The 27,730-nt window shown below is 46.8% G+C and overlaps 1 pseudogene; it reads left to right on the top strand.

Moving 5' to 3' along the window:
- The window catches only part of LOC119394267 (roundabout homolog 1-like), a 57,193-nt pseudogene that overhangs the window by 12,969 nt on the left and 16,494 nt on the right, over positions 1 to 27,730 (top strand).

Raw genomic sequence — 27,730 nt, 5'->3', positions numbered from 1 at the left:
GTTGTGTCACGGCGATGCAGCTTAACAATGTATAATGACATTAGAGAGTTTTAGAATAGGGTACGCAAAGCCTTGCGTTAGCGTTTGTCGCCACTGCGAATGCGTCATATGCATTATCCTGTCGGGTATCCACCTCAAGTTACGAAAATAGCGTACGTACGAAACGAACGCTACCTTTGCGTACCCTATTCTAAAACTGCCTACTGTGATGTCGTTCGCAAGTAACAGCGATAGTGCGCTCGCTCGCGCGCGCGCTGCTTAAACAATATGAGTATGTGTATTCTGTATTCGGGTCCTCATATGCGTCCCTGTAACCAGGAAAACGTGCGATTTGTAATCGCAGGCATCATACGATACAAAACTAATTTCAAGTGTAATCTCGCTTTGTTGTCTAGCAACGTCGGCTTGTGCTTGTTAAAATGTGCAATGACTATGTATTGTGATTGTGAATACATGCCTACCTGAAGACGTACATGGAAGAGTTGGGAGCGGTGAAATAGCATGCTTGCTCTGGCGTCGCGTGCACACACAGGGAGAAAAATGCGCGGGCAATAAACCTCGCGTGTTCAGTTCTTCTTCGCAACCATTGCGTTTCAGTTCTACGCTGCGCTGCACCAAAGCTTTTGAAAGCCAGCTTCGTGCGCGTTTTTCTTCTTTCTTGCTTTCTATTCAGGCTACCGTTCCAGTCCGAGTCAATATTTGCTGACGCAAAGGAAAAATTAAAAGCTTCGCAAAAATTGGAGAGCAGAATGAGGTGTAGAGTATACATTTTTTTTTATGTTGTACCAGGCAAACTGTGTGTATATGCGCTGCCGGACAGCTTCTCGCCTGCCCTTACTAACGTTCCCCTTGGTAACCAGATTTCGTTGTTTGGCCATGTTATTTTATACTGCAGTGAAGTTTAATACGCGATGGTGCCTTGTCGAATGCTTGTTGGGGAGCGATACGTTACCAGCAAATTGAGGAATGGTACACACTTTATTCACGAAACAAGACGCTAGTCAGTAAACATGCAACACCCCCCCCCCTCATTTTTGTTTCCCATTCTACTTCATTTTTTGGAATTACTTGGTTTCGTGTCTGCGTTTAATGTAATTCATCTCTTGCTTATTACGTCGCTGCTGTTCTCTCTGACACCATCTGGTGGCATTCTCGTTGTTAAGTCACCGGCCTTTTGTTGACACTTCCGTCTGTAGTCTATATGCCATGCCTCATTCGTGCAAACTGGCTGAACAGTTACGTGTCTTGCTCCACAATTAGCAGTTGCGGGAGGCATACAGGCTCCAGCGCTTCCCCCCGAACCATTTTGATATACGTCGTTGGTTGGGCTCAGGTCGAAAGGAAAAAGTGCCCTCGTATTCTTGATATCACCATGTTTGCGGCATGCCTCAAACAGCAATACAGCATGGCGTACACAGCCGAAAACCAACCATTTAGGCACAGCATGTGTTGTGCAGTACTTCTGTTCGGCATAATAAAACATAAACATTCCAAAAACGCTCAATGTTAGAACCGCAACACACCGATTTTTAATATGAACCCGCCGGATTTTTAACGCTCTTTCAGCGCGAATTCGAATTATCAGCATACTCTATCTGTCGGCCGAAGCAGCCTAGTCCATGTAAAATCCACTTATGCACACACAAACATAGAAGCGGCACTAGCAGGAACGCCGGCGAAGCAGTGAGGCGCCCCGCCGATTGTGACAACGTAGGGAGGAGCACGGCCGAGTGAACGACCGCTGGCGATCCAAATTTCCTGTGCACTTTTCGTCGTCGTTCTTTTACAGTTTTGCCACGTCTTACGGAGTGATGTAGATATATGTATACCGCCGGGCCAGCAGGGGCGTAGCCAGAAATTTTTTCGGGGGGGGGGGGGGGTTCAACCATACTTTATGTATGTTCTCGCGTTTGTATGTGTGTGTGCCTACGCAGCAAAATTGAAAAATTTCGGGGGGGGGGGTTGACCCCCCCCAACCCCCCCCCCCCCCTTGCTACGCCCCTGGCGCGCAGGCACGGTCGTCACCGTGCGTAAGTCGCTGCTGTACACCGCCGGCCGCACGTATTCGTATCGGCTCGCCTTCACGCTAGATGTTTGACAACGTTGTCGCATGAAGAGAAAGACACGATTGAACTGTACTTATTCAGAAGACATTATTCTCTGTGAAACAAATTCTACGCAACATTTCTTTCACCTGCCCGGCAACGAACTCGCACCGGCCGCCGGTCGGCTTGATGCCGACACGTAGCGAAGCCTACTTCGTATGCTTCGTGTTGTACCGGTGACTCTGCGGGAATACAACCGCGAGAACCGCTTACTTTTGTTGGCACTGAGTGTTCTTCGTAGTTATTCCTAATTCGGCACATTGAAGCGAGAGATCCGCGGTGTCCGGACTGAAGGCTTGCACTTGTTTGGGTCCGGCAGCTCGACAGGGAAGAAACGTGGGTGAGCGCGCTCGCTCGCTGTGTGCGCCGGCGCGAGTTGAACTTGACTCTCATAACTGCTTCTATTCGTTGTAATAGTGCTTCGCTTTCACTTGGCGTGTAAGCCATGTAACCGTAATCGTGCTAGCCGACAGGGCCGAGAAGTGCAGCGCGGCAGCGGGCGATCGGCGCGCAGTTAATTGCCCCTTCTTGCCGGGCGTTTGCGCACGACACGCACTGTCTCGATTTAAACCGCGTTCGAGGCCTTTGGTTTACCGCCGATCCAATTTTGGGGCTTTTCTTTTGAACGTTTTTCCAACGGCCGCCAGGCCTTATTTCTCGCAACAGGCACGCCGCATCGCAGCGGTTGGAGTTCGGCCGTACGCGCATACGCCAGAACACACTCTTGCGTGACGAAGCGAGCACTATAGGTGCAGCCTGGGCGCGGCAGTCCGCTGTAGCGCTTTTAATTGCAATTGAAGTTCCACCGCCGATGCTTTTTTTACATCTTCGTGTGTTACGCGTCACGTGGCTGAGTGTAGGGCCCTGCAGTCGTTGTTGTTGTCAATGTTGTTTGCGTGGTTGGAGGGAGCAGTAAAAAGAAAGAAGCACGCTTCAGACGAAGGCTAGAGAGAGAGAGAGAGACAGAACGACTTGGTGCAGCCGTCTCACTTTCACGGCCGCAGACCCCCAGGGGTTCTCCGCATGCGACGTGCTGCAACGCTGAGCAAGGAGCGCCGCACATTGCGACCGTAATAGACAACAAATGAAGCGGCTCGTATACAACAACGAGTCGGCGGGAAACAAGAAGCCATCGTTTCCCACTGGAGAAAAAAAAAGAAAAGAAACAGAATCGAAGTCGATTTGAGGCGTGTGTATCGAGCTATCTAGCGCAGCGCGTGCATTGAGGCGACCGGCGGCAACTGAAGGGCGGGAAGCCCCCCGACTCCGCCGTCGGCTTTGCAGCTAGACGTTATCGATCTCGGCCACACCGCGATCTTCGGCAACCGACCAAGTCAAGGAGGAGGCGGAGAGGGCGGGGGAAATATGAACGGCGGCAGACGGGTGCTTCCGCCCTCCTCGCCGTTGCTAGCATGCCGCGCGGTGGCTAGACTGGGGAGAGTTGGGCCTGGTAGGGCCCCCTGAAAACGCGCTCTCTACCGATCGCTCCGGCTTCCGGCGGAGAAGCCAGCCTTCCAGAAAGCAAAACCCGTCCGTCGGCCCGTAATTACATAGGAGGTGGCCGTCGCGGGGGAAAGGAGCAACGGAGCTGCGTCAACTGGCTTCCCGTTACCGATGCCTTTTCGTTCATTACCTCTTTTACCCTCTCGTTACATCTGGTCAGGCACTGTGTACACGCGTGTTGAAAATCATCAGTTGTTTACGCGCATCTTTTGTCTGGCCAATAATACCGCCCGTAAAGTATCTGCGCGGCCGCTGGCCGTGGTATCTGTTGCATCGCGCTAACAAACGATTCAGTTCATTACTTCCTAAAGCAGAAGGAAGGCTAAGATTTGGAAAATAAAAGAGAAATACATAGGAACGGGCTGAAACGCGGCTACTGTCCCAGTCATAGGCAAGCAGTCACAGTAACCTCTCCAGAGTCGACGGGCACAGGGCATCATACTTTATTTCTTGTTTTTTTCTTTTATTAGATGCGAAGCAGCTCTTTGACTAGCCTTGTGTAACGCTGTCCCTCCGTCCGCACAAACGCGAGGCAACGCGCTTCCCTCGGCGCAGGTGTTGGAGCGGTGCCAAGTAGGTCACGCTGCAGCTGGGCGTTGACGTCACGCTCCCCTCGCACGCCTCCCTCGCAGGTGCGCGCGTACCTCACTCTCTCCCTCACCCGCCGGAGCGCCCGCAGCTGCCGGCTCCAACGCCCGCTCGCCTCCCGTGTCTGCGTTTCAAACAAACGTTTACACCAGTAACCACTACACCGAGTTTTGCTTCAAACGAATCTTCCAGCGCTCACCGCAGCACCCGCGTTAGCGCCGTTCAATCCGTGACGCCACCCGTGCGCAACGCTGCTGCTTCACATCCCATCAGAGTTCGCTTCGGGGAGATGGCCCAATTCTTTTTTTGTCCCGAAGGCCCATCGGACATTACATGGGGGGCAGGGGGGCATTTTAGTTCACAAGACACTGAAAATTTCATGCACGTGCGTAACAGAGATTACAACGGCGCCAATAATAACGATTGTTTTACTTCTGCAATGCTCCTAGAATATCACGATAGCATACTGGAAGCACTACAGCAAACAATACAACAATTTGCACATGCAACAGCCACAGCAACAACAAGATCACGGCGATAACAGTTGCACCATGAGCAACATGAGCACAACAACGAGCTCCTTGCAGCATGCAGTGCTTCTGTCCTTATTCGTTTGGGTGCCCAATCCTCGCGCCGCGGGCTGTTGAGTCTCTCGCAAAGCAAAGCCCACCGGCGGGTGGCGGGCACCAATAGCACCGCCGTGGCGTCACGGCGCAGCCATAAAAATCTGTGACAGCGCCAGGCACGTCGCCCACGGGTGAAACGCTCCTGAGCCAGTCTTTCCTCCCGAAACCGCTTCCCCATTTTCCTGCTCAAATACCTGCTTGCTTGCCAGTGTATGCCCCACTACCTCCGGCAGACAGAGAGAGAGAGAGAGGTGGAAGAGGAGGAGAGAAGAGGATTCAGGGGAAGTCGGGGACACAATACGTGATCTGCATTGTCTAGCTCCCTGGAATTTTCCTTCGCCTTCATCACCTATCCTTTCTTTTTTTTCTTCGTCACCGCATCTCATTTTTTTTTTTCATTGCTTTACTTTAACGTGACCGAAATCATCGTACCTTCCGCTGCCCGTACTGCCTCGCCTCATTTTTTTCTAGACAGGAGGGTTCTCTTCTTTTCGGTTGACGCCATAGCTTTCTCTCTCTCTCTCTCTCTATAACAGCCTCGTTCTTCTCCCTTCTTTAATGGGGCACGGGAAATAGGCGAGGAGTCGTGAGCACGGTTAAGAGGATCGATACCCTCGAGTTGCTCTTGACGACGCCGTCCAGTGCTATCGGAGCAGCGTTTGCTTCTTGCGACGGGAATATGACATTATTTCAAAGCGGGCCAAAGAAACCACGCCTGTACAGAATAAAACGTCGACGAAAATGGCCACAGCGAGAGGAATAAAGGCCTTCATCGTTATATGTATGGCGTGGGTGTTTTACGAAGGAGAATCTGTTTTGTCCAGGCTCTCAGAGAAAGGATGAAAAGGTCGGAGAGAGCGAGCGACCAAACACCTAAAATGACCTCGATGATCAAGATCAGTGTCCGACCAGGCAGGGGCACGCAGGTAATGATAATATCTCAAAAACCACGATATGATTATTAGGCACACCGTAGTGGAGAGCTCCGGAAACTTCGACGATCTGCACGCGCACCATCGCACAGTACACGGGCCTCCAATTGGCCTCGATCGAAATGCGACCGCCGCGGTCGGGGATCAAACCCACGACCTTCGGGTCAGCAGCCGAACACCGTAACCACTGTACCACCGAGGTGGACCGGGTTACAGGTGCTACGCAATGAGTGTCAGGTGAAATCGTATAGAGGGCCCTGAAAGGGCTACAGGTTTTATCGACCTGTGGTCTTTTACGTCGATATTGACATTCTGGCTTTGTTACGAACGCTGCTTTACCGAGCCCTAATATTTCGGCAGTCTGTAATGTCCAAGCGAAAGCTTTACCCATTGATAGTGCGATCAGAGAAAGAACACATGCTTGAAGCCGTTTATCATTACGGACAAATGAAGTGCCTTTTGTTCGTCATCAATCTCCGCTTTTTCTCATCATAGTGAACAAGAGATATTTCAAGGCTTTCGGTGTTTAGTACTTCTACGCGTATTCTTATTCCTGTGAACCCCACGCCTACATGCATATTACTTGGGGACAAGAGCGCTAGAAATATCACGTGAAACTGTCCGGCTTGGTCATATAGAGCACGCTGAGTAAATTTGCCGCTATAGTTGAGGCAATTTGAAAACTGTAGTCCTGTTTTTTTTTATGGGTAATTTTTTATGGGCAACGCGCTCTCGCAGAGAACGTTGTAACTGATTCCTCGGTGTGGTGTTTCATATCAAGGAAACAAACGAAAGATGCCGCAATAACTAAAACTATGTATGTCATCTAATACACAGAAGAAACAAACCGGTAGATTTTGTTTTTCTTTTTCAATTAGTACCCATAGAAGGGAGCCGGCCTGTAATTGAACACAAAATCTGAATTTCCAAGGAAAGATGTACAAACTGCGTAAATGTTCCTTGCACACGCTATCATCTTGTGAAAATCGTATTGCTCTTGCTAGCAAAATTACTATAAAACAAAGCCAGCCGCGACGGCGCCACACAGTACTTGTTTAATGTCGCTGGCGCTTCATCTTGGCGTGATTAAATGTAATTTGTCGTGCTCGACGCGCACTTTCGATCCAGTAGTGGGGCATATGAGTCACAGAGTTGCCTTGCCGCTGCACGCAAATCCAGATATATAGAGTCCAACTAATGTCATTGCCACCGTCCACCTATTCCTAAGAAACGCGCAGTAAACGCGCCGGACTGTGTATACGGAGGCGAGACACAAATATAAATGGACCGTGCTGCTCAAACGACCCATTCACCGGTGCCGCCGTTCATGGGAACGTCGGCTACCGTGGAATCGAACACCTGCCACGGCGGCGCCGTCTCTTGTGCTGGGTGTTTGTGCAGCATTCATTTGGCCTCCGGTGATGTCATCGCCATGGCGAGCGCCGAAACAGCGCGCATTGGAGGGAACAGCTGAAAGAGGGATGGTTACGGGAGTACGGTTGCTGCAAAGAGCGTTTGAGCGGCACTGCATCTCGAATTCTGAAGAAAACATCAGAGCGGTCTTTACTGATCGTTTAGCCACTCTTTCTGAAACGCGCAAGCAGGCGGCTTTCGGAGAAACAAGCCATATACAGTAACTCGCAGAACTTGTTGCTGGGCTAGTTGGTATGTAACTTCGCGAAAAAACCTAGACGCCTAAGCACCGCTTAAGTACAGTAACTCTATCTTGTGGCCCAAAAGTCGCTTTATCACTGCCTTCGGAGAAGACCACGGAACATGGCTCACAGAGACGTGGTGGCGCTGGCGGCGGTCACCGCTCTCAGGTGCCGCCACGTCGCCTAAGTCAGGCGATTATAAGGCATTTTGACCATGTCTCCTAAGACAAGGAGAAAACAGTTTTGAATAACCTGAATGAATGAATGAATGAATGAATGATACGGGTATTTCTTTTCATCTGAGAGTTTTTCAGAGGAGCAATGGTGAGCCATTCTGTAGTGCGCTTTCTTCTCCCTTTGCGTGATTGTAGTGTTTGTAGCGCATTCGCCTCAATTCACCTTGCAGTAATGTGCGAAGTCCTGCGTGCAGGCAATTCTTTACTTTCTCGAATTACCTCCCTTACCAGTATTTTTGCCGTGTGCTTTGCTCAATCCGCTGTTTCCTTAGCAGTTCACTACTTATACAGATTCTTTATGTTTTGTTTCAATGAATTAATATTACAAAGACTACAATACCCAGCCGACATTTCGCCCAGTAACACTGCTGCGCCGACGCAGGAGGATCCGTCAGTCTCTGCAGCCTAATGCTTCTGTACACTCGATGTCGATTATTTTTTCGAAGCATATGCGAATATTACCGGAATCATTCCGTTGAGCCGTGCAGGCGATGCTTCAGCGCATATACAAACAACTACGCGCCTTGCTGCGCGTAATGCAGCGCGACAGGCGTTTACCACCGACTCGGAGGCACTTTTTCTCTTTATTACGCCACCACGTTCGGCGAAAGACCGGCGCCGGCTCTTCAAAGCCGCGTGCCGACAGGAATAGATCGTCCGGAACGGCTGCGGGTGGCAGGTGTGACAGCTTCCTCTTCCAGGCGTGTGTGTGTTTGTGTGTTTGCGTGTGGCATGTGTGTGCGTGTGTGTGTGCGTACGTGCGAGGGCGTGGCCTCTCACCGGCGCAAAGCCGGGCGGTGGGTAATGGTGGTGGTGGTAGAAAACATTTTTATCAGGTGAAAATTAACCAAGGAGTTGAAGGTGAGGCGCCATGGCCAGACCCTCCGGGACGCCAATAAGGCGCCACTGAATCTTGATGTCAACCGTGCAGGGACTTCAACTGACTATATGTCGGTACAGAGTACAAAGGCGACCACACTGGCTGCTGCGTAGTCTAGAAACACTTTCAAAATTCAAAATGGCGCCGACACATGAATGGTCCCCGTTGCGCGCATGAGTAACCCTCATGATAATGCGCTAACTTAGGATCACACAATGCGCGTGCACATATTGATGTGAATTTCCTTGCAATACACGGCTTTCACCGAACCCAGGATGTGTAGCAGTGGCGTGACTGAGTGATACTCTAAACGAAAAAAAGAAAAACTGCACAACAACGTTGACATGGGCAACAGGAAACGCTCCTGAAAATGCACGATCACGTTTTGAGAAACAGAGCCGTATACGCAGAAGATTTGTTGTGAATGTCACTGAGTAATGGAAGAAGAAAGGTGAACTAGCACAAGTCGGCACAAACAAATACGCACTCTTTGGTACCGAAATTGTCAGCCTGTGCTTCGAGACAGTCGGTTCTTACCTTACGAAACTACAGCGATATGAATTCCCCTGCTTCTAACATCCTGCACCTCGGGCATCTCCCCCGCAAAGAAAAAAAAATAACAGCGACCGTCCCCACGACAGAAGAGCACAGGACAAGCGGTATTATACTGCTAGGGATGAGGAGGCGCCGCCGCACGGTTTCACTAAACCTCCGCCCCGCTCGTCTTCAAATTAATTGACCCTTTACCCTTTTTTAACACAGTCTTTACACTCAATGAATAATATACAATGCAGCTCCGCGCATTGCAACTTGCGCAATATTCCGAGCAGTTACGTGCAGTGTGATGCTGAAAACCAAAGCCGCTTTACACATGGATGACATTGTAGGGCTGGAAGAGGCGAGCATAGCCACTTAAGACAGTGCACTCCGGCTTCCTACAGAGCCGTCAGGATCGGTTGCGGCACGTCTAAGGACTGGCCGCCAAAAAGACGCTGCGTTTACGCGCCGTGCGCGCATTGGGGTCGGTATACGCGCCTAATGGAGGCACGGTTATTACGACTCGCGTTTCGGCGATACGTGGGCGAAATCGGGCACTGTCCGCTGCGAAAGCGCCGCGCTCGTATAAACCAGCGTGCGTGTTGCGGTGCTCATTCACGCAGTGAACTCAGGTTTTGGCGTGGTATGAAATCTGACGTTCGTGAGAGAGGAGGCGTTTCCTATAGGTAGCGTTCTTGTGCACAGCGGTGGCGCCCCCGTGGTTCGGGCGACGGCTGGAACGCGCGTTTCATTATTCTTCGGCCGCGCTACGGGTGGCGCCGTTCGTTGGGCCTATGGGTGTCCGGCGAACAGCAGGCAGGCGCCGCCGTTTCATGCGGGGGCGACTAAAAGACCAGCGTGGTTGCGCCGCGCGCGCCACGTGAGGCGCCAGGGCGCGACTCGTACAACTCATATACACGGGGCACCACCACCGCCAGGAATTAAACGTTCGCTCGCGTTTCACGCGGCGCGACCGTTGGCTTAGCAGTGGCCACGCTGCGATGCTGCAGCCGGACATGCCTGTTCGTGCGTGCATGTACGCAATCCGTGGTTGCACTACACCGCTGCTGCTCTTCCGGAAACGAAGCCGCCGGTGGCCCATTCCTTTGCCCTCTGGTGTTAGCCGCCGAGTGACCTGCCGCAATCTCTTCACTCTTCGCCGCCCTCTGGCCCTATCTGCTCCGTTCTGTCATATTCACGGCGCGTTTCGAGACCACCTGCTGGAGGTTGTCCCGGGAGCTGTAGTTGTACGAATAGGAGGGCATGACCTGTAGCTGTCGATAAAGTGAATCTCTCTGCTTGGATTTCATCTGCGTTCGCGCAGTGTCGAGAGCATAGCTATGCTAAAGCGAGGTGAACTGACACGTTGACGCCATAATGCACAGCGGTATTAAGGGACTGTGAAAAGTATAATTGCGTAGAGTTGTAATGTCACGGTCACGTTAGTGTTCGAACGCACAGTCGTATAGAGGTGAAAGCTTACGAAAGGAGGATGGATCCAGGGCAGTCTCAGTGTGTAGGGGAGTGTGGGAGCTGGAAGGTGGTGGGGTAACTGAAAGAACGGTTGCCAATAGACAATCGATATTCGTACTGTGTTATCTCTCCTCAAACTCGTTCAGTACCGTATTCTGGTTCCCTGGAGCTATAAAGCAAATTTGTGCTTTTAATGTGTCATTCAAAGAAAAATGGATTGTTACAACGCTGTGGCCAGATTTTTTCTGCTAGTAAAGAGTCCACTTTCTTCTCACGTGCTTCAAATACCGTAGTTACATTGAGAAAAATAGTTTATAAATTCATTCAGCAGGACTCCCTTGTGGCTAGGTGGTATCTTTTGGTGTTAATTTACTGGCAACATTGGCTGGCGCTGAGCAGCCTATAGCATTCCAGAGTCTTGCGTACAAGGCATAAAAATCTTCACTTTCCATACCTACGCAGTAATAGTCCCATGTACAGACCAGGCGCTGCCTACACCATAGGTCAACATTCTTAAAATATAAACTGAAGCCACAGATTACTGCGGTGTTGCTGTGTGCCTTCCAAGCATGCACGAAGTAAATCTAAGATGACTTATGCGAACGCGGCGCCGAAGCGATACATTTTCCACTCCGTATTTATACGGTGCCTCCCGGAGCGGTGTACCTTTCGGTGTTTCACACGCCACACACACACACAGGGCACACGCTGGTTTCTTACACACACCTTTCTGTCTACGTGTGTATTTAACACACACACTTTCACACACACACACACACACACACACACACACACACACACACACACACACACACACACGCACGCACACACACACACACACACACACACACACACACACACACACACACACACACACACACACACACACACACACACACACACACACACGCACGCACGCACACTAGTTGTAAAAAACATACATATAATGCAGGTGACTGCTGGTGCTCTCAGGGCCCACGAACCTGTACATGTCGTATTTTTCGAATCTTTAAAGCGACAGCTGTCGAGTAAAGAATATACGGGCCGATGATTTGCGGCCAGTGTCTACCCCCCACTGCCTGCTCCACGCCTGTCAGCGTCTATTATCGCGACTGCTCAGAGGTTACTCGGAGTGTGTGATTGGTGCGCCTTATAACTTAGGCCGAATGTCGTGACCTTACCACCGTCTTATCGTTCAAAACCACTCCATTGTATACTGCTGAGGCGCGGCTGGCAGCGGCAGCGCATCGGAGTGCTTTCCATCGGAGTTCAACCGACGAGTGTGTGCTGAGAGTAGGCGTAAAGTGTTCCGCAGAATGATCCAGAATGGAATGGATGCATTGACCCGTAGGACATTCGAGCCAAAAAAAAATTAAAATGAAGTGTCTTCCGTAAGCTTGCCAGAGCAACTCCATCGGCGTCTACACTTCGCCGCTGGACGCGCAATTCGACGGAACATGTTAAACAGGAATACTAGCAATTTTGGCCCTATAACATATGTAATTCGTGTATTTTACTCGAGTTGTTTACGTTGCAATAAGCCATATCTGCAAACCTCATATACAAGCAGTAATTTTTCTGTACAAAAATAAGAGCAGTTCTGCACAGTCATTCATGCCCTGTATTAAACTAAGTTAAAGCTTTAAGGTTGCGGTAAGCATTCTATACCGTGTACATGAATGTCTTTTTTAAATTGAGATAGAGTGATCCAGAGATACAGTATACAGACCAAATGCTTGTCGCTAATCTAGACCAATGGCAACCACCATCTGGCGTTCCGTTGTTGTTCGTTTGATTTTTGTCGGGGTGGTATCTGAATAAAAGACTTTGAAATGATTTGTCCGCGAACTTTAAGGGAGTTCGTTAATCACTTATATATTCAATTTACGCAAATATATCCATACAAAGCATCCATTAAAGAACAAAAGCTGTCGCTTCTTAACTTACATAAGCGTCGGAAATGTTCTGTCAAATCAAGTTAGAGGTCTTAGGGTGTCTTCTAAGAAAATTGTTGTTGCTCTTTAGTAATAAAACTTCGGCTTTGTCCAGTTGCTCGAATGGGGAGCTTAGCTCATAAGCTGCCTACTTCAGGAGACTAACTGCGAACGCTCACGATTTCCTATTATCTCCGCCACGGCGTTTTCCGGAGTGGCCAATGAGCGCGACTCCTTCGTTTTCGAAATTTTTAATCTGGAGCGAAGCAGCCTCGGAATTGGGAACAACTAGATGTAGCGAAACAGTAACAGACACAAAAAGATTACTAAAAGTATTCGCATATATATCTGGAACATGTTCTAACTTGGTATAAAACAAGCAGTGACTTCAAGCATGAGCAGCACGCACGCAGGGCGTGAGTTTATTATTAATCTTTATGAATCATTGACATCACCCTCCTCTAGCTACAAGGCTAGCTCACGCAAGTTGTGGATTGTCAGTGGCCTGTTATACACTGAAATAGTCTGTGCGGAGTGTGAAATGAACAGGTGTGGTGAATTTAAGAGATCAGTAAGAAAATGATTATACGCGTCACATGTTAACGGCAGGTTGAGTTTCTACGCTGTTCATGTCAATTTTCATGCATGTGTGCTTGCCACTGAATACTTCTATCGATTGCTGATAATTATTGATTCCTTATATTCAATTGAGTGTCGACGCAAAGCGTTCTTCTTCAAGATTATGAGCCAACAGATCGTGCTGGTCTAGTATACTTTTTATGCTCATTATGTTTAGCATTCCTAATTGTATAAAATTGTAGAAGTGAGTAGTGTAAATGCGTTAATAATAATAATTGTTGGGGTTTAAATTCCCAAAACCACGATACGATTCTGAGGGACGCCGTAGTGGAGAGCTCGGGAAATTTCGACCTCCTGGGTTTCTCTAACGTGCACCTATATCAAGCATTTCCAGCTCCATCAAAAATGCAGCCGGCTCGGCCGGGATTCGATCCTGTGACCTTCGGGTCAGCATTCGAGCAGCATAACCGCTAGACCACCTTGGAGGGTGTATGTAAATGCGTTAAGACACGATCAAAAATTAAAGGATTCAAAGCGAGAGGCGTATTTAAAACTATAAAAAGTATAAAAAGAAAATAACGGCTTGGAAAAGCATGCGTGTACCCTTTTGTAGCAGATATTCAAAGTGAATCAAAGTTAGCCAAGCTCTTAGAAACTGATGAAACCATGAGCCACGTTTGGCACAGTGGCAAGCCATTTGATTTCTCTAACGACGAACGCAAGCTGCACAGAAGAAATACGTATATTAACGCAAAAATCTAATTTCGACGATTCATGTATGTTTGCGAGTAGCACACACACGAGAAAAAGAAAAAAAGAAGAGGCATGTAGGTGGACCGAAACTAAAGGAACTAAATCTACTCTCGGGCATTATTAGACATTCTAGGGAGTGCCGTTGGCTCGCCTGCAAGGCTGTGCGCCATGTCCAGCGAAAATAGGATTGGAGAGGGAGGGGGAGAGCAGAATCACTGGCACACATTGAAAGAACGAAGCTGCAGCTAAGAAAAAAAGAAAAGCCGGACTCCTGCCCACCAACCCCCAGAAGTCTTTAGGAGCACTCTACCGCCGTTTGGTCGCCATATAAGTTTTTTTGCTTCGCGATGTACTTTGATCGCCGAAAAAGGTCAGCAAAGGAGAATATATATATATCACCTCTCAAAAAGGTTCTTCATGTCATTGACTGCTTGTTTTCCGTGTTGCTTCGTTTTGCGTCTGCCTAAAGAAACGTGAAGCGAACGCGACAGTGTAAGAGGGGCGGGGTAGGGGGGAGAGGGTAGATAGGAAAGGGAAGAGGGGTGGAACGATGTTGGGCGAGCAGGGTCGCGGCTTCGTTCGTTCTCTGGAGCGGACTCAAGCCCCGGATAGCCTGAAGGCAACATTGGCGAGGAACTTCAAACGATAGAAACAGTACGGTCCCGAAACAGTGCCCGCCCGTGCCCTCTTGGAAGAGAAAAGTTCTTGAAGATAAATTTGCTACAACTTTTTCGCGTTCTTTTTATCGGTACATCAGGCGATAAAAGAAACCGCAAAGCATGGTTGTTGTTCAGAACCCACTGTTTTAGACTTTCGTGTGCTTTTTTAGAGTGCAGATGAAAACAAAACGTAGGAAATGGAAGCGAGAAACACTTGGCTTGCCGACAGACATTCCCGGCGAATACCTCGCCCAGCAGGAAAGATGGCAGTCCCCATCTGCGTTGCCTTCTACCCGAAAAGCTTAAGGCATTCACATGTCCTCCTCATAAGGGAGTGGCAGTGTGTCTATTTCCTGTTGCGATGGAGCTGCCTGTGACGGACGCGACGTGGTCTAAGCTTGCAGTGGCACCCAATCTGTTCCATGGTATACATTCTATGGTATTTTCAATCTATTCCATTCCGCTTACGGAAGCATTGATCAGCGAGAAAACTAAAATATCCTAACACTTCGGCGCGTACCACCTTTGTTAAAGAATTTGCTTGTAATTCAGATGCTCTGATGCTTAGTGCTCTTGGAGCGCTATATTGCTTCAGCTATAACTCCTCCACTATAATGCTCTTGCAGCGAATGCGGGTTTATGTAATAAATAAATAAATAAATAAATAAATAAATAAATAAATAAATAAATAAATAAATAAATAAATAAATAAATAAATAAATAAATAAATAAATAAATAAATAAAATATCTGCTACTACAACAATAAACAAGCACAAACAACAGCGGTATCTAAGGATATCTTTGCTCCTTGTGAAGGACTGTGACTACAGGAAAAACAAGAAACTGATGATTTGTAACCTTTGCACAGAAGTCCCTTCTAATAAAGGGACACAATTTCATGCAACGCGAGCCGACATCGCGTGTTGTTTTACAATGCGTGAAATGGTGGCCTCCGCGGCGGCTTAGTCTTACACTGATATTTGTGAAGAGAAATAAAACAACTTCAAATACTTCATTTCAACTTTAAGATGCAGCATTCATGAAGTGCTAACAAGATGTCTCGCTAATACTGTACAACCATAGTACGTGAATATGGAACAACAAAACCTCAGCTCTAATGAAAACATGGCTACGAAGACGTAAAGACATGACTACAACCTACAGAACGGGTCCATCTGAAGTATATTTTCGTCGTATTAGAAGCTTGGTCCATCGCTTCACATTCGGGTGGCAATGAGCGCCACGCAGTCACGAATGCTGTTCGCCGTTTTAGGTAACGTGGCAGATTTGATTTTTAATGCGTTATGTTCCCATAATTCCGAAACGAGGGGGTATTATAGACGAAAATAACTCGCTCTCATTTCGGGGCTCAGAGCCATTCTGGTGGGGCTCTCAGCGATGAGCGTCGTAAGAAGAAGCTGTTTTGAAGACGGAAGCAGCAGCATCAACTCCATAGTCTTCGCGCGTGCTCTTTTCGTACTAATTTGGCTGCCCCGCGGGAAATAGATTACACCTTTTTGTTTCTCTCGCATTTTCTCTCGACGGACGTTACTGCGGGCGAAGCCCGCAATCGCTGCCGCGATAGCGCACTGACGCTTGTTAAGTTTTCGGGTTTATGTGTATTTGCTTCTGAAGTTGCTTTCTGTGCCTAATTTTTTTCTTTTCTCAACCAACTTCTCACACCTTCTAGCGCATCCTCCATTCAGCTTACCCTTCCAACCCAGCTCTAGCTCCACTTTTCACGGTTGTTGTTTCTTCTTTTTTTGAAGGTTGGCACATTTCTTCCTTTCTTTCCGAAAGAAAAACGTTTCCATTCACGTTTCTAACCGCTGACTGAGTTTGATTGGACATTATGTCAACAGTGACTTGATTCTCGTTTGTTCCTTGGAACCACGAAACAACTAAAAGAAAGGTATATAACGTATTCTGGAGTGCATTTGTTTCTTTTTCATTTTTGCAAAGCTACAGGTGTAGCGGCATCGCAGACTCTTTTTAATTGACCTAAATTGCACAACCTTAACGTCGATGACTATTCTCTGTTTTCACAGTAGTAACGATTTTCCGTTGGTCTAATCTCGTGCACGCACCTGAGGTGCGAGGGCTCTGTACCCCCCCTGGCGGTGGCCACATAATCCCTTTTATAGTGCAGTGTCCATTGATGCTTTGCAGCAATTCGGGGCCATGGTATATGTTTTTATGCCGACTCTCACTAAATAATTTCACTGAGGTAAAACCTTCGCATTAAGTCCTAGTGCGGCGATGAGTTCACAGAAGAAACCAGGTTAGCATTTTGAAGAAGCGTTAGCGCTCACCGCATTACAATTGGTCAGAGTGGGCGCACCGAGCGCGGCGCAACATGTGAAAACTTTTACAATCATGCTACAGAATCGTTCAATGTTATAAAAAAAAGTTACATGGTAAGCTTGGAGGCCGTCATTCTAATCAACGTCGGTCTGACTTAGATACGCATAAAATTCACAAAGTTTTTTTAACCATCGCTATTTCCTTATTAACCGTGAAATATGGCACTTCGGTACCCCAAAGGGCCGCTTATTTCTGAAGATATGCGAAAACATCTGCAGTGCACATCAGCTATTCCTGAACGCTCAGCATATTCACTCAGCAGAACATTCACTCGGCAAAGTATTTTATTTTGCTGGCGCTCGTTTTCCACCGATGCTTGCGAGTAATTTGTGACTGCAAACGATGTGACGAAAAGAAAGAGCGCTACGTCATAGAATAACCAAAATTCTGGCAAACGCGAGTGCTATAGTTTCGGGAGTGCTGCACGCTCTTCGAATAATAGCGCACGTGATGCCCCCCTCCCTCCCCCACTTTCTAACAACTTTCCTTGGTCGGCCGGCACGCGTCAGGCCACGTCAACGCACACAGCACGTGTGTGCTAGGCGCCTCCGCTGCCAGGTTGTCCCGTCACACCCGGCGCGCTGCCGCACCTCAATGGCGCATGCGCGGTGCCATCTGCACGCCCTCGTGCTGCCGCGCCTGGCAGAAATAAATGGCCGCGGAGATGGACGACCTGTCCGACGCTGTTTACATGGCCCTGAGTGATGCGCATTTTTCCCGCCTGCCGCCTGCTCTTCGACGTTTCGCAGCGTTTGATGACATCCCCCTTGCTGATCGAGGATGTAGCAACACCGGTACTTCATAACTTTGCCTATGATGTTCAAGCGTCGTCGAAAAATTTGCCGTCCGAAGGATGGGAAGGTTAAATGTAAGGCAAGAAGGTTAAACAGGGCTAGGCTCGTTTGTATACTGTACCATGTACTGGGAAGGGGTACAGTAATACTATGAGAGAAGAGAAAGTCCGGTATCGATGCCGCCGATGTACTAACAGTTGTGAGCTCTTTGTTACAGATGGTCAATCAGTATGGTACGTAGCGTTTAGAAATAATAGCCGCGCTATCGTGGCCTTGTTTAAGTGCGCCGCGTGAGACCAGTGGTGTCAAGATCTTGATCATTCTGAAAGCGCTTCACTTACTGATAGAGGCTGTGCGTTCGTCAAGTCTTTCAGGTTTCGAAGAGGCTCAGTAGCGACAGGAGGTGTTTCATAGCTTACTCGACACCGCAACTGCATGCATTTGCAGCTGATCATACATGCAGCTGATCGAATTTTTGCCAATAGATTTAGACAATTGCACGAAGCAGTACAGCAACACGATTGAGGGAAGGCGGTTTTTCTACGGCGCAGATATATGAGTGCGGCTAACATGCTTAGTATCGCAAGCTTGCTGCCGAGAGCATCATTCAAATAGTTCTAGTTTTGTGTTTTCAAGGGTAATTGATGTATATAAACTGGTTTCATAATCGTAAACACAATAACGGTGCTTAAGTTCGGCAGAAGTACTCAGAGTTTGGGAAAACTGATTACGTAAATCAGAAGAAAAAGAAAAGAGAGAAAAGTAATGTGTTGTGATGAACAGGAATATAATCTCTCTTGTACGTTATGTTGCGATGCCCATTAATTCGTCTTCGACGCGGACAATTATTTTACTTAGATGTTTTTACTTTCGTCATTGTTGTTGCTTTCGTTATATTTGGCGATATGTGATAATGGCAGGTCTGCTCGAAAAGGCTGTCGAACACAGTAGTTTCGCATTGCACGCACGTTTGTCAGTCGTTTGTGGTTACCATATTTGTTTAGCATAGCAACAGGCCTTTTTTATATGTATTCCCATTCTAGCGTCACATGTATGGATATGGCTCCGGTGTCTCAGGACCCCTTCGTCCGAGTGTCTTGAGACACTGGCCGACGCCATTCTCAGCACAGAAGGCTTCGAAAGCGTTGTTGCTTTTTTTTTTGCGGACAACTGGTCTTAGAGACAGACCTTGAGCAGTCTCGTCTTGTCGCTTCGTTTTGCTTTTTCTTTTTTCGTGTTCCTCCCCGCTCCCTTTGTTTTTGTAACACCTCTTTTCTAATAACTTTATTGCCTTTACCCCTTTTCCACAGAACAGTGTAGCCGGCCGGTCTGAAACTTTCTGACCTCCCTGTCATTCCGTCTATTCCTTCGTCCCTGGAGCCACTTATGCAGATTTCCCATAAACTTGTCCGGATGTACATTGCAGGTTGCATACGCGACAACAATCACGGACCTAGAATTCTGTTCGAGTGCCAAATATCGTGTCCCTTATTCCCCTTGTTTCTCTTGCATTCGCAGTGCTTCGCGACGAGTTCCGCCAGCTTCCAAAGAGCATCCACGTTGCGGGCGGAGAGTCGGCGACGCTGGAGTGCGTTCCTCCCAGGGGCCACCCCGAGCCCACAGTCACCTGGTTCAAGGACGGCGTCCAGGTGCAGCCGGGCACGGGGCGCGTTCGCCTCCTGGCTCAGGGCGCGCTCGTGATCGCCGACGTGCGCCCGTCCGACCAAGGACGCTACGTGTGCCGGGCGGCCAATATGCTCGGCACCAGGGACTCGCCGGCGGCACAGCTCTCTGTGCACAGTAAGCGATTGTCTCTCTGACGTCAAGCTGCGCACGCGCATGGCGCACATCTTGGATGAGGCGATCATGAGTCTTATGTTGCGTTCCGGTGATTAACTATGCTTACAACACAGGCACGGGCTATGTCGTTATGCCATATACGAGTTTATATATATGGCACAATGACAGAGCCGGTTCCCATGCCACTTAACTGACTCGCTATCTTCCCCACCTACTAGTCTGGGAAGATAGCAGTATTAGTAACCGAGTTGGGCGAGTTCATTTAGCATGATGATTACGGAACACATTTAAGGACGTGAATGCATAGATGCGCTTTGTTTGTCTTTCTTCACTCTATCGTCCACGTCTTTTAAGCGCATCTCCATCATCAACGAGATAATTAGTGCTGGTGTCTCCCAGAGCCTCTCATCTAAGCAACGTGTTTGAGGGGTTGTGTGCTCAGTGTAAAATGCATTGTGTCACGGTTAGTGAGGTTGACTTTCCACCACAGCTACGCCGTATTTCGTCCGAGTCCGGAGATGTGACGTCACTGGCGGACAGAGTCCGTCGAGTTCCAGTGCAAAGTGAACGGCGACCCCAAGCCGACGGTCACGTGGAGGAGGCAGGATGGCAAGATGCCCGTGGCAGGTGAGTACGTGACGAGAAACTCTGGAGCAACGCGGTTGGTTCACCAGCCTAACAGCTTCACAGGGTCACTTTTCGCGATGCAGTGCTTTGCGTCAGCCTATAGCGTCATATATATTTGCGTTTTGCACAGATGTAGTACTTGTGGGTGCTTATAGGCTGTACGCCAGGATTTCTGAGGCCCAGAAAAACGCAAGTTACAAAATGCAAATCCTTTGCCGTCTCGCCCAGTTTGAGGCCGGATTTCCCGCATCAGATTACGCCTGAGGACGGCAAAAGCTCGATTAACAAATGTTCTTTTAGAAATGGAAGCAAGAAAAGTGTAAACGCGAGTCATTAGGTTTAAATGGAGATATCGACGTAATTTCCTGAAAAGCTATAGCAGAATGTACTGGTGAAGTGGGCGCTGGCGTCTAATGTGAGCGTTTACCTATTCAACAGTTGCCCTCTGAGATGTGCGTGCTTGTTTCTCTGCAAAAGTATCATCTGTGCGGGAAAGCCATCCCGCTGCTTGCGTATTACAATATCGGATTGGGAAATAGGAAAAGAAACACGAAAGGAAACGACGAAATTAGCATTTGAATGTCACACATTCTCGATGAATGTTATAATTTTTTCTTCGTGCTTTCTTAAAAAAACTAGATATGCAGAATATTCTTGTATTTCTTTTACTCGTGCCTTCTTTCTTCGTGATTTTCTAAACAGTAGGTGTGTTGAAAGTGTTATCTGCGAAATGTGCGCTGCAGGTGTGTGCCATTTCTTTGCTTGTATTAAATGTATCAGCAATACAAACATCTTGCAAAGTGTTTGATTAAAAAAGAGAAGGCGACCTGACAACTGTTGCTTTTCTTTCAGGGCTTATGTTCAAGAGGACAAGAGTTTGCACATTAAGAATGTCGCTCTCGCAGACGAGGGAACATACATTTGTGAATCAGAAAACATTGTTGGCTCAGTCTCTGCGTCGGCGACATTAACAGTGCACTGTAAGTACCCACTCCTTTATATTAGCACAGCATCATACAATTCTTTCCTGGTTTTCGACTGAGTCTGGCACAATGACTCCATTGTCAAAGTCAAAGTCAAAGTCAAAGTTTATTTTCCATTCTGTCGTACAGAAAGAAAGGACTGTGACTGTGTTAAACAGCTTGACTAGTTCACAGCCCATACAAAAAGCAGAAAATAAATATAAAGTAAAAAGTCGGAGCTAGCAGCACCGTGGTAAACATGGCGATATGGCACCTCATGCCCCACAACAGGGCGTACACATTGCAGTTGTGATTTTAATACATATACGAACCACAGCGAAATTATTACACTGTGTAGCATGATAATGCGATTGTCATCCAGTATAAGACATATACACTGCATAAAAAGACATATAGATTACAACATTATACATTATATAGATTACAACCCTAGAAGTATCTACATGCAAGTCAAATATATATCTACCCTGAATGTACTATTGAAAAGATCAAGTATTATATTGCAAATAATTCATGGATGTCGTGGTAAGCAGTTGAATAAGTCAAAACCTTTTAGATCACAATTTCAGCGGAAGAGTGTGATAAACGCTGTTTGCCGGAGTTTAACCGTGTTTTATCAACCTCCCACTTCTCTCCATGTGGGGTAGTTTAGATTCCTTGCACGCAGGTTGGCTAGACTGCGTAGAATTTTTGTGTGCCTAATAGTTTCTGATCTGAATTTTCTAATTACGTTTATGAAGCCCTAGCTGCAGAGTATGTTTTAGGCACTGTGTGCAGGATCATCGTCTGATAGCTGCAATGCACATCTCAATGCAACCAATGTCTTTGCGTTGAATTACGCAGTGTTCAAGATTACAGTTGACGATAACAGTCCATTCGCTTTCAATGAGTCAGAAAGAATGAGAGAAGTTTCGCACATGTTTTCATAATCAAGTGGAAATATTTTCTTCATGATATACAATGAATGAACTCTAGCCGATGGCTGCATCAAGAACAAGTGAATCGCCTATCGGCAGTGTTTTTGCACACACTGTTTCTTACATTGCAGATAATGAGTTCTCATAGTGAGTGGCGATCTTATCAAATTGTTCCTTGCGTTATAAAAATTATACTGTGATCCATGCATGCAGCAAGGCTGCCTTCAAATACGACTACGTTGATAATCTCCCCCACTAACAGATACTGTCCTGCGCGTTCATATTTTGTTGTTTCCTGTCATTTTGCATAAATGTAGAATGGGGAAATAAATAAATAAATATTCTCCCTATTTGTCAACATCTGTCTCCACGAACGTTAACTATGCTGCTTTATTACTGCTCGATTAATTTTTGGTGCAAGCTTTGGCATAACTTCGCTTTACATTGTCCTTCCCCAATACGAGCCGAGGCCTATCCCTACAGCCCGCTGTTGCGCAATATCTAGATTGCAAGGCCTCCTCTAATCAAGTACTTGTAAGTGGTTTCAATCAGTTACGGCTTCGTACACTATGCTTAACATGTAAACTAGCCGTCGACAAAACTTATCCGCAGTGTTCAACGTCACTTCTGGCTTCTGCTGTGAACAAATACGGTATTTTGTCTAAAAATAAGAACGTAAAGCTGCAACTTACGCTGCTCTCTGATGATTTTCTCCTGCTAATATTACGGGAATACCAAGTTGGAAAACAGCTAGTAACATTATGGTAAGACAACCCGGACCTACATAGACTTCAGTTTAAGCGAGAACTCAGCTGAATGATCCCTAGTGAACCATTTACAAGAAGGCTGTAGATACCTGCTCACATTTTTTCTTGTCTCATTTCAGCGCGTCCTACATTCCGCCTCACGCCTCAGAACCAGAAAGTGGGGCTCAACGGTGTCGCCAAGTTTGACTGTCTTGCGACAGGCAACCCCCCACCTTCCGTGTTCTGGACCCGAGAAGGCAACCAGGTTAGGATTATTACAACTCTGTCATTATACATATCTCACTAATCCGTACAAGGAATAGGAGGCCATTTTTGTCACATGCCAAACATTTCTAAATGAGTATTGGTTCACTCTGAAGCGCAATTGCGCTTCAGCGTGAATCAATACTCATTTAGCAATGTTGTGCAGAACTTACTGAGCATTAATGCTCAGTAAGTTCTGCACAAGTCAACATTAGTGCGTTGGGAATTGAACTCGCACTGATGAAGATTTATAGACAGGAACAGCAGATTGCCAAGTTTTCTGAAGCTTCACAGAATACGCCCGAACTGTCGCACGATCGCAAGAAAGAACCCTTTTGCGGTCAAACAACAAGTATTTCGGAATTGGTTGATGAAATTGACAGGTGTCTGCTGGCTAGCCCAAACATGGCGGTTTCAATACATTTGAGTAAAAAAGAAACGTTTTTCGATTCTTGCTGTTGTGCCTTTAGTCTAAATGACGTACTTGTGCCGGTGGCCGCAATTAATCAGACCTATATAGTCACACGTGGCAGCCTAAAACCTCGCCTCCCCAAATTTGCTGCAATTTTAACCGCGCAGGTGCTGATGTTCCCGGGCAAGTCACATGGCCGCTTCTCGGTGAGCAACGAGGGCACGCTGACTATCAGCGGTGTGCGAAAGGAGGACCGCGGCTACTACGTCTGTTCGGCGCTGTCGGTGGTGGGCTCGAGCATGGCCAAGGGTCACCTGGAGGTGACCGCGCTCGCCGACCTTCCGCCTCCCATCATACGACTCGGACCGGCCAACCAGACTCTGCCGCTGCACACGGCCGCCCAACTGCCCTGCGATGCGACTGGCACTCCCAAGCCCACTGTGCAGTGGCTCTACAACGGGGCTCCACTAAGGATTGAGGAGAGGCCCCGATACACCCTTCTGCAGTCCGGGACGCTTCAGATACAAGGTGAGGGCATGGCTCCATCGAGAAATGTCAAAGCCTGTGCAAAGTAAATATATAGGTACGCCAAGAAGGTTTGGGACGCATTGTTCGGGGACGCATTCTTCTTAATGTTACCACACACAAGCACAAGAAAAATAAAACAGGAAGAGACAGCACTCTCTCCTGTCTATTCCCGTTTTTTCGGTTTGTTTTCGTGCTTGAACAGCATGAAATATAGGTCGGCAGGAAACATTGCTACACCTCATATGGTAGTTATCTGACATTTAAAGGCTGCGATGGTTTGCTCTTAATAGTCTCAATTATCTCGCCGTGGATAGAAAAGACTTGGAAAATAAAATTGGTCCAAACAACATGTTGAAAATTAAACCTATTAGCTACTAATACCAACATCCTTCTGAACGTCGTAACAATGGCCCCACGAGGGGCCCTTTTATTCGTGCCATTCTTTTTTCCTTCAAAGATCTCCAAATGTTGGACAGTGGAGCGTACACCTGCAAAGCTTCGAGCGAAAGCGGCGAGACGTCTTGGACAGCGTCGCTCACTATTGAATCTCCGCATAATCCCAACGTCAATTTCCATCGCTCTCCTGACCCCTCCACGTTTCCTGGCCCTCCTTCTCAGCCGGTGCCCGTAAACACAACAGAGACATCGATAACGCTTGCCTGGAGACGCAGCGAGAAAGTGGGCGCGTCATCACTCAAAGGATACACAAGTGAGTTGGTGTTATTCATTCATTATTAACGAAATGCAACAAAATGCATTGAAGAAACTGGTAGTAAATGACAGCCATGTTTCTTAATGACCAAAGTGAACTAATTGTTTGGTTGCAGTTTTCACATATAGTAATGATATAACAATGACGTATAATGAGATGCAGTCTTAGCTTATGCGTGGCCTCATTAAAAGTAACTTCTTAGTGTTCACTCGAATATCTTCTGGAAAGAACACAAAATGTAACACGCCTCCGCTGTTTTTCATTTGCAGTTGAATACTACAGCAGCGACTTGCAGAGCGGCTGGGTCCTGGCAGCCCACCGAGTACTTGCTGAGAAATACACCATCCAAGCTTTGCGTCCCGACTCACGTTACGTTTTCATTGTGCGAGCAGAGAACTCTCACGGGCAAGGTGTCCCTAGCCCTGTATCTGAACCTATACGAACTCTAGGTGAGTGATTTTCCACCATGAACTCGCTACGTTATTCAAGTTAAATTAAATAGCAGGACTGTAGCGTTCCTCTAAACCACATTTTGGCTCATGAGGAACATCGTTGCGAATTGCTCCGTATAGATTGTAACGGTTACTCGTATTCAGACTTACGTGAACGCGCTTACGTCTCTGTTCCATCAGAATGGGGACCCCCCGGCCGCGAATTTATTCTGATGCATTAAGCTCAGTACAATTCCGTAACTAAACATTTTCTTCGCACATCACAAACAATATAGCAGCAGCTGTGCGCCCCATGAACTTCAGTTAACGAATTAGACATTGCCTAATGTGCGGCATCGTATCGATTTAGGAAAGTTTTTCAGTATAGCTGTATTCTTTCTTAAACTATCCAATGATCGTATAGATGCACGAATACACTGTCCGACCGGAATATCTATAGTCGGATACAACTTAAGAAAGTAGGATAGTCCTAGTCTGAAGTGAATACTTGAAATAGAAATGACAGCCAGAAAAATGTTCGGTAAGTTACAAATGATGCACGGTACACATCAAGACCGATGCGAACGGTGGAACCAAAAGGAAGTTGATGGTGGGCTAGAGAAAATAGCTTCCTATAACTATTGTTTTCAGTGGTCTTAGTAAATCTGACAATTTAAGTAACCAGGCTTCGGATCTATTCTTTATCAAATATCCAGAGTGTAGTAATATCCAGAGTTGTAGTTCGTTCAGTAATGATTATTTCATTTGGACATGAACCGTGCACTTGATGTAAACTTTGAACATGCAGCTCGTTGTTCTGAAAAGTTGTCATGCGCGAAACACACACTCACGCAAATATATATATATATATATATATATATATATATATATATATATATATATATATTATATATATATATATATATATATATATATATATATATCTATATATATATATATATATATATATATATATATATATATATATATATATATATATATATATAATATATATATATATATATATATATATATATATATATATAGACTTGGTGAAAGATTGTCGCTTTTCATCGCAATCGCTGTCAGAAGTGATTAAGTGCGCGACAAACCTCTCAGTAACAAGCAACAATGGCATCAACCGCCGCTAACTTAGGTTAACATACATTATGACGTATCCCAAGTACCTGTCTCAGGCGGCTTGCAAACATTTTTGCCGGTCAGTATAAGAAAACGACAATATTTATAACGCACAGCTGCAAGAAAGTTATGCTGAATGAGCAGTAAATTGCAATAAATTTTCGTCGGGACGAAATAACCGTTAGCAGGAATGACTCGTTTGCATTTTCTTTTTCAGGAATGGCGCCACATTTTCTCCCCCGAGTTCAACCTTGACGAGGCACGTGCAAAACTCAGCGCGTGCATTGTGTCCCTGCAAGACATACGGGCTGTCAGCTCAACAGCCGTCAAGCTCAACTGGAAGGTGCGCCCTATTGCTTCATGAAGCTTCAGTGTCGTTTCATTTAAGGCATTGTAATCTAATCTACACAGAAGGAACTTGAATTTCAGTTGGCACCAGCGATATTTTTGTCATAAGTCGTGGTATGCATGCATTATACATATAGTAGAAGGCTGGTTCTTAGAGGAAATTGATTATGCCGGTCAGATGTAACTTCAAGTGCGTGTGAGAAATGTCTTGCTGGCACCTTGAAGTGCGCTTACATGGACGCTCGCTTGGATTATTTGCCGGTGGCACACCTGATTTTCGATATATTAGACCTGTGCTGCAACTAACGCATTTAGCGAGGACTCAAAATTTTGACGCAGTGAGTGAAAATCGGCCAGTGCATATTTCTTTTGTATGAGTGTGCCAAGCATTATGCTGATATTATGCATCTTTTGAGAAATACATTTGCGTCATGTTGTTCAAGTGCATCAGGAAGAAGGAAAACCTCATTAAAATGGACATACGTACACGGCCCCAAATGCAAGTTCTTAGCGCAGCTAGCTTGAGTTCGCGTTGTTTCTACATTGAAACCGTATCCTGCACTGCCGAAAAGCCGCTCTGTTCGCCTTGACAAATCGCTGTCTTTCTTTGTGTCGCTCAGATCCAGGGCATGAGGGACTACGTGGAAGGCTTTTATATTCGGTTCCGAGACATGAGTGGCGGCTCGCAAAAGTACAACATGGTGACTGTGCTGAACGGCGCAGGAGCACTCTCATACGTGCTCAACGACCTGAAGAAGTTCACGAAGTACGAGTTCTTTCTTGTGCCCTTCTACAGAAGCGTCGAAGGCCCACCAAGCAACTCGAGGAGTGTTCAGACCATGGAAGACGGTAAGTACGAAAAGTTTCTTTGCGTACCATGTATGTATGTATGTATGTATGTATGTATGTATGTATGTATGTATGTATGTATGTATGTATGTATGTATGTATGTATGTATGTTGTATGTATGTATGTATGTATATGTATGTATTATGTATGTATTATGTATGTATGTATGTGTGTGTGTATGTATGTATGTATGTATGTATGTATGTATGCACGTAGCCAGGATTTTTTTTCGGGGGGGGGTGTCCAAGGCATTGTTCGGAAGAAAGTCTTGCCATGGCAAAAAGAAAAAAATTGGACTTTCGGGAGGGGGGCTGCCCCCCCCCCCCTCCTTGCTTGCAGTGTATTATGTATGT

This window comes from Rhipicephalus sanguineus, chromosome 5 (genome assembly GCF_013339695.2).
Source record: "Rhipicephalus sanguineus isolate Rsan-2018 chromosome 5, BIME_Rsan_1.4, whole genome shotgun sequence".
In the NCBI taxonomy this organism is placed as follows: Eukaryota; Metazoa; Arthropoda; class Arachnida; order Ixodida; family Ixodidae; genus Rhipicephalus; species Rhipicephalus sanguineus.
Note: the sequence above shows the minus strand (reverse complement) of the source record. Positions and strands in the feature narration are given on the sequence as shown.